Source organism: Saimiri boliviensis, chromosome 10 (assembly GCF_048565385.1).
Source record: "Saimiri boliviensis isolate mSaiBol1 chromosome 10, mSaiBol1.pri, whole genome shotgun sequence".
Taxonomy (NCBI): Eukaryota; Metazoa; Chordata; class Mammalia; order Primates; family Cebidae; genus Saimiri; species Saimiri boliviensis.
Window position 1 is genome coordinate 70,277,167 of NC_133458.1, and position 16,061 is coordinate 70,293,227.

A 16,061-nucleotide genomic window follows, 5' to 3' on the forward strand; every position below is an offset into this window, starting at 1 on the left:
CTGTCCAGTGTTAAATATTTGGGTTCCATAAATACAGTTTTCCTCTCCTGGAATGCAACCCACTGCATACGCAGATGTCATTTGGCCCATTTTTACATCACTCTATGGGACTCAGAGAAGTGTCAGAAAATGTTTACTCTGACCATTACGATTACCATAAATAATTTAAAAATCCTTTGTCTTTAACCCAGGAGTCTTGTGTCTTCTACTAGTATTCATGAAACTGTCGAAAGTTTCATGTGGCAGCCTTACTTGTTAGTTTGCAAGCAGGATAAAATCTCCAACCCTTTATAGTTCTTCATAAGAATCAACAAGAAAAAAATGTGTAAAGTTACAGACTTTTACCACTCAAATGCCTACCTCTGAAATAGACCTTGAAGCTGAGGCTAGAAATGGTCAGAAAGTGAGGCCTTTCTGGGGCAGTTTCTCAACTAGTTGCAGCACACTGGTGTACTGTCAACTCTTCATCATTGTAGAGTATCAGCTCAATGTGCAAAACGTACGTTTGCTGCACTGAGGAGACACAACATTATCATCATATACGTCAGATAGGATGCTGAGCTGACTTGATCATGCTGTATGATATAGAATATGCTTTTTTGAGGGTAAGAGATGAGAGTTCAAACTCAATTCAGCATGAAAGGAAAGCTGAGCATTTACTGGCACATGTGAGAATCTCACTTCATTAATATAAAAGTATTGACAGAGCATTCAGAAACTTGATTCAAACAGGCTCTAAAGATGAATGGTGACTTGTTGGAAAGTGTGGTAACTTTGGGAAGTTTTCCAAATTTTTCCCTTTCCTTAAACCTGCTATTCACCATTTGATCTTTTGAAGTGTGCTTCTCCCCAATCTAGAATTCAATAAATGTGCCAAAACCACACAAACAATGCAAACCACAGATCTAAGGTGTCCACAGCTATGGGTTGAGTTGAGGCTGACAATCGCAGTACCTGCAAGAATATTCTCTATGAGTTTGATTCTCACAGGAATTTAGAGGTCACAACAGGGTCTAAACACAGCTGAGCAGATCAGATAGTACCTATTCGGTGTCATCATTTTACAAGCAATGGGAAAACCCTCCTCCTCTACCCTTTAAGTTCCTCTTTAATTCTCAAAATGAACTCAACTTAGGTACTATATGAAAAGATTCAAAGATGTATGGTTCTTGAGTTTTCCCTAGACCTCATATATAAAGCATTACTCATCATACCAAAAGGGTAAGAGACACATGGAGAGGGAGACGCAGTTCATGAGTCCCTGCCAGAGAGAAACCTCTCAGACCTCTGGAGAGAAATGCCAAGAAAGGAGAGGATTTCCACAGACCACAAACAAGAAGTGGCATTATGCAGGAAGAACGAAGTACAAATCAGCTTGAGAGCGCCCCTCTCTAGCCTGCCCTTTGAAGGATGCAATGAACACTAAAGTGAGTGAGCTCCCTTAATGCCATTACAACACATTGCCATCAGACATTTAGGTTTCCTCTCTAATAGCAAGGTTTAATTTTAAAAACAAACACCCCAGACTCCATGTCCATGAAGTGCTGAAGTCCTGGAGGTTGTGTTATAGGAGTGACCACCTCTGACATTATCTGGAAAACAAAGAAAAATGATTTTTCTTAGGAATAACCTTATTATTCACCTTTGCTGAAAAGTAGGAGAAAAAAAAAAACGAATATTTTAGGTGGATATACTACTTGACTATTTGTTATGTTTATTATTTTAAATAAGTATTTTAGGTGGATATGCTACTTGACTGCCTATTAGGTTTATAATTTTACTTTGTGAAGGAAAGTCCTGCTGTCTTTCTACTAAAAAAAAAAAAAATGCCTTAAATAATAAAGTCCTTCTCAGGAAAGTCCATTTTGAGGATGGCTATATGTTTTAATGAAGGTTTTTGACTCCTGAGAAATATCAGAAGGAAGATCCAGAAATGGTGATAATAGATTTTCTGTCTTTTAATCCTGATGGGAAAGGCTATTTTAAAGAATTTCAATCTTAATGAAGATACACAACAGATGACAGCACTGATTAACTGCTAAGCATTCAATTCTTCCCCAGCTGTCTAGTCAGGTTTGGATTCCCTATTAAAATTCAATACTTTGGTCCACCCGTGGGGGAAGGAAAGAAAATAATGTCTCTTGCTTCAAACTCATAATGGCCTCCAGCTCTGCTGTGCCCAACTTTAAGTAGATTGCTTGGTTTGGCCACTTACACTGTTTTTTCTGGAAACCACTCACACTTATTCTGGGTTGCACTCCTAAACCACTGGAAGTCGTCTGGCTGAGAAGGAATTAGAGTCCAAGTGCTTTTTTTTCTTTTACCTGTGCATTTTGAGCACCCTGCCATTTAACAAACACAGAAAACAAATTTATTCACAACTTCTTATAATTATGTCCTACAGGAAGATTTTGTTGTTACCCGGTCCTTCTTTCCAAGTTTTACTGCGAACGAATAAGCACTGTTAAAGCCAGCTGGTGACTTCTATGGAAAAGTTTACCACAGAAACATTTGCAATCAGTTAAGACTTTGCTCCCATAATGCTCAGCAAAAGAAACTGAAAATCATTCAGAACGGAAATGGAATTCTGCGTGCCAAGCCTTAGAGCTAAGCTTTAAAAAGTCACCCATGAACAATGTGCACTTTTCTCTTTGTTTGGTGCCTGGTGAATAGAGACAACAATGGCTTTAAGGAGATTATATCCACTGTATTTGTGTCTTCGTCTGTATAGAACATTACCGTTTCCTTGGCAGGTCACCGAGACTTGCTCACATCTGTTTCTGCTTTCATTTCTATTGCCCTATTCATTTCTGGCCAGGAGTCAGAAAGAGCTCTAAGTTTACAAGTGCCACGAAGGCATTTGGTTGAGAAGAATATTTTTTCTTTTATTGTCTATATTTTTGTTTTGATCTTTCCCTATTTTTTACTTAATTAGGATTAATCACAATGGAATAGAGGTTTTTATTAATATTCTGGAAAATGACATTTTAAAGGTGCAATTTAGAGTGATCTAAGTGCTTAGAAATTTTAAGTTTACTACATAAAATATGGTCTGAACCACAGACCATATAGAAAGGCAGCTCTTTATTGCAAAACCGTGGGCTTCAGAGTTAGGCAGAGTTAATTCTGAGCCTAGCTCTGCCACTTATCAGTGGTCTGGCCTGAATTCTAGACTTTCTCATCTGTATATAGGTGATGAAAAAGAAAATCCAACATCTTTAGGTTGTTGTGGAGATTAACTATAAATGCAAGTTGAATGCTTGGGAAAGGGGGAGAATTATCAATGAAGAGTAGCTCTTGTTAATACTTTGTGGCAGTAAAATGCAACATTCTGATTACACTCGGCACTTTTTTTGAAAGCTTGCTGGTTATCTTCTCTATGAAATCTAATTATTATGTAGTGGTTTTTCATTAGGCCCAATAGCATGTCACCACTAATAATAATGGATGCAAAGGCTTACTGAGGCATGGAAGTTTTATTTGCTTAGTGTAGGCAAATGAGCCTGAGGACAACACATTTATGTCTGGGGGAAAAAGAATCAAATTCCTATAAAAGCCAATGCTATAGTGAACATTTCAGAGAAAAATGTAACACTGGTAGACATGAAAATAAGTCCTGGTACCAAGAATAAGGGAAAACAGTGGTTATCTACTGAAAACCAGATGGTAGAGCTAAATAAAATAGACAATAAGATAAGCCAAAGGAAACCATTCTCCATCTCTTGCCTGTATTCTCTTGATTATAATCAGCACTGGCTCTTCACTAAAGGAGAATGCCAGGCCCCAGCTAGGTAAGGCCAATGCCAATCTCAGTTAGCCATTTGAGATGACAAATGGATTTGCCTCAGAATGTCGATTTTGTTTTTATCCTGCAAGCAGTAAAATTAAGCAAGGAGACTTATGTGCACACACGTAAGCCAATCATAAACATAAAAGACACTGAAGTTTAAAATAAAGAATTTGAATAATATTTAAAAGACAACATTTTAGGTGTTCATTTCACTTCTGGAGTCAAGTAAAGTTGAGGAAGAAATATTATACTATTTTGATAGGATTTACTCAACCAGCTGGATTTAAAGGTTGCTTCTTCCACATAGGTAATGCTGTTTGCTGTATCTGGGGAGATGTTTATGATTTTTATCTTTAAAGCTGTGATTATTTTCCATACTTCCAAACAATTTTTCAGGTACAACGACACTCATCTATCTTTATTCTAGAAAAATATATTTTGTTTCTTTCTTGCTCGGGTGAGGTTGGCTTTCATAAAGGAAGACAGGGATTCTTGTAAACACTGGAGTCTTGTCTTTAATCAGTTTTCTTGTCTCCTATTTGGTATCGCTTACTCCCCTCTGGGTCATTTCAACGAAATTAGACCTCACCATGCCATACCAAATAAAAGAAAAGAAAACTACGAATTAATGAAGTTTGGATAATGTAATTCTTTTAATGAAATTCAGGCTTATTGCGTTAAAGAACCTACGGTAATTAAAACAAGACTGAGAACTGCTTCGTTGAGATTCAAATTTAATAAATAACGAAGCAAGATTTGCAATTAGAATAACAGATCAGGCACCAGCCCAAGTATTGCCAATATCTGTTTATATTGGAAGCCTGCTTTTTATTCATCTATTCATTCTTTCTTTCAACACAAACTTATTGAGCACATATTATTTTCTAGGCAGTATGCTAGATGCTAGCGATAGAGTGGTTAACAAGAGAGAATTACTTCTTTGTCAGTTTTATTCTGGTATACTTGGAAAAACTTTTCCTCAATTAACCTTTCCCTTATTATCTTATTTCTATTATTCAATGTTTTCATATAATCAAAAACTCACAAGATTAAATTAAGGAGGCTTTATTCTACTTTTTATAAGGACAGAAACTGATCAGCAACTCTTTCTTTTTCTGAAGCTGTGTGTCTAAAAGATTAAAAGCTATATGAAGCTGTTTCCTTCTTCCTGACAACTTGCAGGAAATAGATACCTTTTGACTAGAAATGACTAGAAATGACTAGAAATGGCCAATCTTCTTTTTATTTCTGCTATAACATTATTATAAGAGTTCGAACCAGCAAGTTAAGAAATACAAAGTCAAGCAAACACCGCACAGTAAAAATATGGTGAAAATAGATTTTGATGAGAAAAAAGCACTACAACTTCCAATAGTGCATAGTAATATAGTTGTCTCAGATGGCAAAATGACCTTGGAAACTTAAGCACAAGAACATAAAGCTCAGAAGTGTATCTCGCACCTCTTCAGGATACACTAACCAGAAAGAGCACAGAGTTCTGGAAAAGGAAGTGAGTCAGGGCCCCAAGCTCTGCTAGGACCTTAGGTATGTCCCTTTACCTCTTAGGGATACAGTTTACTGGATAAGCACTGGAGTTGAAATCAAAGCCTGATTAAATCCAATCAGGAGTTGTAATTGTGACCAAGCTCCTTCCCTCAGGGGGCTCTTTTGTCAAAATGATGAGGTCAGATTAGAAGTTTTCTAAAGGAAGATTTGGTGTTGACATTCTTCATTTTTAAAATTAAAGTTGGCCGGGCTCGGTGGCTCAAGCCTGTAATCCCAGCACTTTGGGAGGCCGAGGTGGGTGGATCACAAGGTCAAGAGATCGAGACCATCCTGGTCAACATGGTGAAACCCCGTCTCTACTAAAAATACAAAAAAAAATTAGCTGGGCATGGTGGCACGTGCCTGTAATCCCAGCGTGCCTGTAATCCCAGCTACTCAGGAGGCTGAGGCAGGAGAATTGCCTGAACCCAGGAGGTGGAGGTTGCAGTGAGCTGAGATCGCGCCATTGCACTCCAGCCTGGGTAACAAGAGCAAAACTCCGTCTCAAAAAACAAAAACAAAAAAAATTAAAGTTAATCCCATAGCTGTTCCCTGAATGAACATTAAAAAAAAAAATTCTATACAGCACTTGTTCCACTCACCACTTCCAGTAAACTATTCCTTGTAGGACCACCCAAGCATACAGGAAAAGGTGGCAATGCCATGTTATGGATTGGATTCTGACCCCCCAGAATTCCTTTGTTGAATCCTAGCCTCTAGTACCTTAGAATGTGACTTTACAGGAGATACAGTTTTTAAAGAGGCAATCCATTAAAAATGAGGTAATTAGTATATAGAATTAATTAACTAATTAACTGGTATATAGAATTAATTAATTCTATGTACCAGTCCTCCCAACAACTAGATCAACAACTGTGAGACAATACATTTCTGTTGCTTATCCCAGTGATTCCCAACCCTGGGCCAAGGTCCTTGGCCATTTAGGAACAGGGTCACACAGCAGGAGGTAAGCCAAGGGTGAGATCGTAACCGAGGCATTAGCTTCTTATACAAGCGCAAACCCTACTGGGAACTGTGCATGCAAAGGATCTGGGTTGTGCATTCCTTATGAGAATTTGACTAGTGGCTGATGATCTGAGGTGGAACAGTTTTATCCTGAAACCATCCCCCTCCCACCCCTGCCCCTGATGCCAAAAAGGGTGGAGATGAGGTTTACAGGACCCACTTTGTGATACTTTGTTACAGCAGCCCCAGCAAACTAATACACCACACTGAGCTAGTTCCAAGAAAGAAGGAAAATAAAAGAGGTCTGACTATGATAAATATCAAAAAACAGTGGCTTGGGTCCTAGTCTCTCTGCCCCTTCTTAAGACATACCCCAGTTTTCAAGTTACTTTCATGGCATCTCCCTTTTTTCCTGTATATCTCACTCCCCAAAGCTGCCTACAGACGCATTTTAACTAGATATAAGTAGGCAAATTTGATGCAGAGGATTTATAACCTGATTTGTCACACTCACCCTACTTTGCTGCCTAAGAATATTTTTCTTTATGACTGGACCCCCTTCCACCCTTCCCTCCAAGTCCCCAAAGTCAATTGTATCATTCTTATGCTTTTGCATCCACATAGCTTAGCTCCCACATATCAGTAAGGAAAGGCATCATTCTACCTGATTTCAAACTATACTATAAGGCCATAGTCACCAAAACAGCATGGTAGTAGTATAAAAGTTGGCACATAGATCAATGGAACAGAATAGAGAACCCAGAAATAAACCCAAATACTTACAGCCAACTGATCTTTAACAAAGCAAACAAAAATATAAAGTAAAGAAAGGACACCCTTTTCAACAAATGATGCTGGGATTGGCTAACTGGCTAGCCACATGTAGGAGAATGAAACTGGATCCTTATCTCTCACCTTCCGTTTGACTTTCAAGAGCAATTACTTAATTCACAAATAATGGTTCTGTTCATCATTCTATTAAATAGGCCTTGAAAATATTACCCCTGATTTACAGATGAAGGAAATGATGTTCAAAGGGTATTTCACTCCTCTCTCATTTCTGTGCTTGCCAAGTTTTTAAACAATTTGCCAAAAATATTAATGCCCCAACTCTAGAAGTCGCCCTTAACATATACGATGGGAGCAATATTAGGCTGATCATTAAATTCACACAACTAATTTAAAGCAAAACACCAACCAATCAGAGTTCATTAAAAACAGCCAATCAACCTTAACAGACTTCTCTGTGGTAAATCATGGTTTGTCCTTGAATATTCATCCTATAGAACTGATTAAGTTTCTGAGTTTTTTTTCCTCTGTGCCCTTAGACTTCATTTTATATATGATAAAATATAAAGAAGTGTCAGTCTATGGATTCAGTAAGTTAGTTCCTTGTGAAATGGGGAGAAAATAAGCTTCTCATTTCGGATTGCCTTCAAGTTCATGAAGAGAAAAATCCCAAACTGTACTTTCTATTAAATTGAGAAAAGATACGTAATGAGGAAAGAATTTTGTTCAACAATAGCAGCAGTGCCACATAGCTGACCAGCTGGACCTTAGCCTGGTGGTGGCTCCACCACCCTCCCTTCCAGAGAGAAGCCAGCGTGGCTCAACCTCTCTCTATGAGGGTGAGAGGCACCCTCACAGAGGGAGTTTGCCCTCAGCCCTCATCAGAGAAACCAGACATCCTTTCTGTAGCAGAATATATGCGCTTATAAAACTTCTGTGATTCTCTCTCTCTGTCTGTCTCTCTCTTTCTCTCTCTCTCTTTCTCTCTCTCTCTCTCTCCCCCCACTTCCCAATTTCTACCTTTTAAGTCACTTCACTAGCTTTCACATGAACATTTAAGTGTATTGGATCCACCCAGCTTATCCTTGGATTTAAATGAGTTGCTTTTATTTCCTTGGGGACTTAATTTTATTCAAAAGATGAGAGTTACACACTGACGCTTTATTTGAGAGAGAGAGATAGAGAGAGAGGCCATTCTGAGATCAACTTTCCAACCTCTCCTTCCTGACTGCTATTTAAAGCACTTATCCTAACTTGGGGAGAATGTAATATATAGTTTCTTAATGTGTTTAGTTAAGGACTTCATGAATCCTGTGGATTTCTCTTCAACCTAAGTAGTTATTACGATGACCCAAGGGTGTGCCGTTTTGTGGACACTTCATTCTTGTGTCCCTGTTTATTTGTAGCAAGCTCAGTTCTGTAAGACACTGATTAGAGGGACAGTGGAAGTTGTTATCTACTGTAAGCTGCATACAGCAAAAAGCTGCCAAGTGGTGTTCACATAATCGAAGAGGTAGAGCTTTCAGACTTAATTGTGATTTTTGGTTTGGGGCTTCCCATTCTAGCTCAGGCTCTCAATAAGGCTAAGACCACTCTTCATCTTGAATTATTCCTTTTCAGGAACAGCACTCTAACTACAAATCTTGGAGATGGCATACAAGTTGTTGCATTTAAAAGCTCCTTCTTAACTAGGATTATCTTGTCCTCAATCTTCCTAAAGCTAACGAACCCAAGCTGCTTCCTTTGCCTACCACTAGATATCAACTTAGCAAAGGATTTTACTAAGTGGAGAGAGGCTATGGGGGATGGTATTGGCAGTGAGCTACTTAGGACAACTCCAGGGCTGGGAGGGAGAGAGATGCTGTGCTTTCTTACCAGCTGTTATACTTTAAGGAGAGACAGGATTTTGTAACACTTTCCTGGCATACCAGTTTGAAAACAAAAGCCAGACTCAGTTTTGACAAAGATTTTCTTGTGAAAATCCACACAACATAACAGTATGAATGCATTCCTATCTAAAAATGATTAATAATATGTGACACTTTTTCTGTATTTTGGATTATCACAAGAAAGTGTGAAAACATAGAGGCATTAAACAGCGCTGATATCGTTGACATCCAAATGGCGCTGTTATTTGCTTCTCCCTCAAGGAAAGCCAGTCTCTTCCACAGAGCAGTAGGGAAAGAAAACACCAATCTGAAAAGTGGAGGGTTGGCCCTCCTCTTGGTCAAAGCCCAGTGTGTTCAAATGTGCTTCCCTTAAGGGTTAAGCACAGGCACCTCCCAGGAAATGACAAATAGTCCTACAGCCACAGCTCTGCTAACTTCCCTGCCCCCAATATCCAGACTTCCAGACATCCAATGGCTAGGGAGTGTTTAGTTTGAAAAAATTCTTGAGGTTTAACTTGCCTCACAAACCACATTCTTTTTATCCTTCTCTCCCAGCCCAGAAAAAAAAAAAAAAAAAAAGGAAAGGAAAGGAAAATGCCTTGGAATTCTGATGATAGATTTTCATAAAATTGTCCATATTGCTTGCTAAGGCAAAAGAAAAAAAAAAGAAAGGAGAAAAAATAAAATCTATATCAAATTATGACTTCTGTAGCTACTAAACTGTTGGTCTTCAGTTAGAGATATTTGTCTTCCATTTTTGCTTCTTTACATCTTGAATTGTTAATGTTTATTTTATTTTATTTTCTGATAGAGGGTCCTGGGGTAAAAAGAATACAGTGGCATGATCATGGCTCACTGCAGCCTTGACCTCCCTGGGCTTAGGTGATCCTCACACTTTAGCCCACTGAGAAGCTGGGTCTATAGGCATGTGCCACCACGCCCAGCTAATTTTTTTACTCTTTGTAGAGACAGGGGTCTTACTATGTTGCCCAGATTGGTCTTGAACTCCAAGACACAAGCAATCCTCCAGCCTCGGTCTCCCAAAGTGTTGGGATTACACGTGTGCAACCGCACCTAGCCACATCTTGAATTCTTATCGTAGTTTTCATTTTGCAATTTTTGTTCTGACAACCTAACTGCATATTAGCCCTACCCCCATAAAGATAAAAACTATTTTCTGAAACTCAAGGTCCTTGGATATACCAAAACCCTTAAGTCAGTTTGTGAGCATTTTTTAACCTACAGATGCTTGGGGCCCAGCCTCAAAAATTCCCATTCAGGCCCAGCAAGGTGGCACATGTGTAATCCCAGCACTTTGGGAGGCAAAGGCAGGTGGATCTCTTGTGGCCAGCAGTTTGGGACTAGCCTGGCCAACATGGCAAAATCCCATCTCTACTAAAGATTTAAAAAATTAGCCCAGCATGGTGGCACACACCTGTAATTCCAGATACTCAGGTGGCTGAGGCAAAAGAATCACTTGAACCCAGGAAGTAGAAGTGGCAGTGAGCCAAGATTGTACCACTGCATGCCAGTCTAGGTGACAGAGTGAGACCCTGTCTCATAAATAAATAAATAAATAAATAAATAAATAAAGTCGCACTCAGTAAGTCTGATTTTGGGCCTTAGAAAGTGTAATTGGCTCCTCCAGTGGTTTAAATACAGATCTGGGCTCAGAAAACATTGCTGCATAGTGTACAGTTACACACACACACACGGAAAACACACACACACACGCAAACACAGATACATGCAAACGTACATTACTTTCCTTAATGACTACCATCCAATAAGAACAGTCATCATTAAAAGTTCTGTTTGTAATTCTATTGTAGAAGATATACTATTTTCCTGTACTGCTAAACTTGAAAAAGTGGCCAGCCTGGCCTCACTTCCTGCTTCCTAACCCCATGGACACTTACACTGGATACAATCAGGCTTTCTCCCAACACTTTCTAGATCCATAGTCAATGAGCTCATAATCATGATCTTCTTTAGCCCTCTGCTTCTTAAACACATTTTCAGCATTTAACACTTGACCATTTCACATTCCTTTTAGGCTTATGAAGATCTGCTCTCCCTGGCACTCCCCCAGGTCTCTTCTTATCTCTCTTTGTTTTTTCTGATTCATCATATTCTTTCTGCTGCAAGTCTGTCTTCAGATATTTTGTGTTCCGTCTCCACAAATTCTCCTCGGCAGGCTTATTCAATCCCACAGACTCAACTAGCATCTCCTTGCCTGGAGGCTTCCAGATCTACTTCTCTAATCCTCATCTCTTTCCCAATCTCCATTTCTCTTTCTTTATTGTTTGCACAACTCCTTTACCTGGCTCTTCCACTATGCCTCCAAAGTAACATATTTCAAAAGGGAATTAACATTTTCTCCCATACTCACTGCCCATCTGGTGTTTCATGATTCTGTGAATGATGCTCAATCTTCTCACCTATCAAGATTCAAAGCTACAATATCATCTCCGACCAGTTCCTATTGCTAGCCTACAACATCCAAATAGACATTTTGTCCTGTTAATTCTTCTACCCAAATATCTTCAACTCAGTCTTCTTTCTATTCCTACTGTCAGACTATAAATGCTATTGTATTTCAAAAATGGGGAAGATTTTTTAAGAACTAGAGTATTCAAAGAAAGATTGTAAATGCTCAAGTTGAAACTGAACAAGCCTGGAAGGACAGGTAGGGTCTGGGAAAGTAAAAGGAGGAAGAAACCTTTTGGGAAGATCAACACAGTTAAAGGTCTAGATGCAGGAATATGTGTGGCATGAGCAAGTACAGTGAAAATTTGTTTGACAAAAGTCAAGTGTGTATATAAAGCAATCTCCAGAAGTTGCTCCCTAATGAACATGATTCCAAGTAAAAATGTCCTTGTGTAATTCCATCCTCTTTGATTTCAGTTGGCATTGTGGCTCTCTTTTTTCTACAGAATGTAGTGGAAGTGACACTGCATAATGTTCAATGCTAAAACAGAAGAAGTCTTGCAGCTTCCTCTTTGCTGTCTTAGAACACTCTCTGGGAGCCAAATAAGAAATCTTCCTGTTATGCTAGAAGTGCCAGATCTAGGCATTTCAGTAAACAATTCCAGCTGAGCTCGGCCTTCTAGTCATCTCTGTTAGGGCAAACAGACATGTGAACAAAGCCACCTTGGACCCTTTAGACCAGACCAGCCGCCACTGGGATCCTAAGAGACCTCAGTCAGTCCAAATTAGAATAGAACAATTGCCCAGCTAAGCCCTACTTGAATTCCTGATCTATAAATCAGGAGATATAATAAAATTCTTGTTGTTTCAAGCCACTTATTTTAAGGTAGTTTGTCAGGCACCAGCAGATAACCAAAACACAAAGTCACAGTTTATGGAACAGTAAAAAATAAGATTAAATATATATGATGGTTCCATATTACGGATAGTCTTGAAAACACCAAGCAAAGAGGTTCTTCTTTAATCGGAAGCCAATGAAAGTTTTTGAGCAGTAAGTAACCATAACATTGCTAGTTGGCAGAAATATACAAAATGCATAGACATTTTGGCAGAAGTACTCAAAATGCATAGATAAATGGCAAGTATTTGGCGATTTAATTTAGAAACCTAGAGTTCAAACTTGGCTATGTAATGTTGAGAAAGTTACTGGCTTGAGCATACTACCTCTAGGAAGTGTTGTAACAGTTAAATGGGTGACATACATGACAGTGCTTTGAAAATTCATTGTAAATATGCTTCAAAATAAATTCTTGTTAAACTGGTGAAGGAAAACTAGAGACATCAAAAGCAGCTAAAAAGTTGGGACAACAATCTGGATGTGGTGTGATGCATTTCTTGATTAGTTTTATGTATATGATCCCTTTACGGCCTTATTTTCTGTAACTTTCTGAATCACAATTTGTATTCTGGCCATACTAACTATGAACAGTGGATTCTAAATGCTGTACCTTGTATATTTTTCCTTGATTTTCACAGTTTAAATTAATCACTCTCTCATTGATGCCTCTACTGTGCACTGTGCTCTATGAGGATTCCATATCATATTAAACAGTAGCTGTTGGCTTATGCATTTGTCCATTTATTAGCACTACACTCTGAGCTTCTTTGATTACCTGGCACATGGTAGGGGCTTAATGAATGTTTTTTTTTTATTTGTCTATTAGCTAGAATATCAGAGACAGTAACATAAGGACTGAAATAACAGGCATCTTAAAGGAAAAAAAAAATAGAACTTCATGATTTCCTGAATTTGAAGAACAAAGACTATGAAAGGATCAGAGATGATCTTGAGGTTTCAGATGCATACAAATACAAGAACATTACTACACTAAGAGACTAGGTGAAAATAAGGATTCTGGACAGAACAGTAGAATTCTGGAAAGCTGAGATATGAATATGTTGAACTGAGAATATGGCAAAGCATCCAAATAAAAATATGGCTGAAGCAGGCAGATTACCTGAGGTCAGGAGTTTGAGATCAGCCTGGCCAACATGGTGAAACGCCATCTCTAGCAAAAATATAAAAGTTAGTTGTGCATGGTGGTGGGCATCTGTAATCCCAGCTACTTGGGAGGCTGAGGCAGAAGAATCACTTGAACCTGGGAGGTGGCAGTTGCAGTGAGCTGAGATGACACCACTGTACTCCAGCCTGGGTGACAGAGAGCGACTCGGTCTCAAATAACAAAAAAATCCAGCTAGTTGTGTACATAATGCTATCGTTGAGTTCATAAAACAGTAGTCAACCTATTTTAGTTGCAGTGCTTACATCAGTGATGATATTCAGTATCTCCTTGATAAAAGGTTTTTCTCCAAAGGGTACTGTAGGGAGATAAGAAGAAGTCCATCCTTAAGATTCAAGAGAAAGAAAGACGTTATAGAGAGAAATTGAAATGAGTAGGCATTAATAAAGCTATCCATGGCAATGTCACAGAAGCCAGCAGCTGCTGCCTGCTAGGCAGGAGTGTGTTCTGCAAAGCATTCCATGTCCAAATCTAAGTTCAAATTCAGAAGTCTGCCTTTCCCCTCCTTGCCCCGTTAATGAAACTATCATCTATTCAACACTTTAATGGAAATTTAGATATTCTCAATTCTTTTAACCCTGATATTCTATCAACAAATGTTATGAAGCTATCTCTGAAATATAATTCTTACCCTGTTTAACCTACTACCACCATGTTTCATGATGCAACTGCCCCTTAGCTGACTGTATCCAATATTAGTCCCCATGAGCTAACCTTCCCACTGCCAGAACAACTGTTCTAAACCACAAATCACACCAAGAAGTGCCCTGTAGAGAATCCCTCAATTATTCCTCATTCCTAGCAACATATCCCGCTGCCTCTATGATATGGGCACTGGCATCTACTTCTTCACTTCTTTTCTGATTCTTTCCCACAGGCAGCCCATGTTGAAGCCATAGGGAATTACATACAGGTATTTCAAATACAGCATGCCTAAAAGGGAATTCTGTATTTTCAAGCCCTCAAGTTCTGCCAGGATTCTCTGTCTCAGAAATGTTACCACAAGGCAGAAACCTGGTAGTCATATTTAATTACTTTCTTTTCCTGGTTCTCACATCCCAAATTCACCTAATTCTCTTCAACCTCAATGTCATCACCCCCTCTACCCTACCACAATTCATCTGTCATCATGAAGAGTCTCTTCAGTTCCGCTTACCTCCTCCAATCCATTCTCTAGACCAGGCGTCCCCAAACTACGGCCCGCGGGCCGCATGCGGCCCCCTGAGGCCATTTATCTGGCCCCCCGCCACACTTCAGGAAGGGGCACCTCTTTCATTGGTGGTCAGTGAGAGGAGCACAGTATGTGGCGGCCCTCCAACGGTCTGAGGGACAGTGAACTGGCCCCCTGTGTAAAAAGTTTGGGGACACCTGCTCTAGACCACAGAGTTGTGTTTCTAAACACACATTTGAACAGAGTTAGAATTACAGCGAGGTTAGAGTTCATATTTGGGTTAGGATTTAACACTTTCAGAGGGTTCTCATTGTTAAAATAAATTTCTAACATGCCTTTCAAGGCCCTCCCTAATTATCCTCTGGCTAACTTGGAATATACTTGCATGAATGAAATCCTATCTCACTCATCTTCCTTCCCTCCACCAATTTGTACCCATTTATCATTCACTGAATGGTTGTGTCCCTCAAAAATTCATTTGTTGAAGCCCCCAATGTGATGGCATTTGGAACCGGGGCCTTTGAAATGTAATTATTTTTACATGAGGTCATGAGGATAGGGACCCCACAATGAGATTAGTGTCCTTGTAAGAAGAAGAGACACCAGAGTGTGCCCTCTCTCTCTTTCCCCCTTTTTTTTTTCTCTTTCTCTTTTTCTCTGCCATGTAAAGGCAGAGTGTGTCTGCAAGCCAGGAAGAGAGTCCTCACTGGCAACTAAATTTGCTGGCACCCTGATGTTGGACTTCCTAGCCTCCATTACTGTGAGAAATAAATACTGTCTGTTGTTTAAGCAACCTGGTCTATTAAATTACAGCAGTCCGAGCTACGACACCATTGCAGTTCTGAGTTTGTCACTTCCTCAGAGCCCTTCTCTATGTCCCATAACTAGATCAGGACTCCTACTATGCATTCCTATAGCACCCTACACGTTTTCCCATAAGATATTTCATTACAGTTTATTCTGTAGACTTGTTTAATACCTATCTTTTCTGCAGGAATCCTCTTGCCTTAGATTCCCAAATCCCATCACAGTGCCTGAGACATAGTAGATATAAAATACATATTTAGTAAGTGAACCACCTGATTGAACCATGATGCCATGATTTTGCATATTCCTCTTTACTTCCTAGAGTGCCAACCCAACAAATCCTCACCCATCAAGATTGATCTTCTCTTTTTGGGGATCCATCTTAATATTCTCAGGCAAAGCTGGAAGACTTATTTCTGTTTTCCGATAGAAAGACTTCTATCACAAATCTTTTTCACATTATTTATCTCTCATGCATGCCCTCTAAATTATGAGCAACTTGAAGGCAATTGTCATTTGAAGCATCCTTCTATCCTCACTTCCTATGATTCAGTACATGGTTGCTGAATGAATAAGAAATGATTCACATGAGA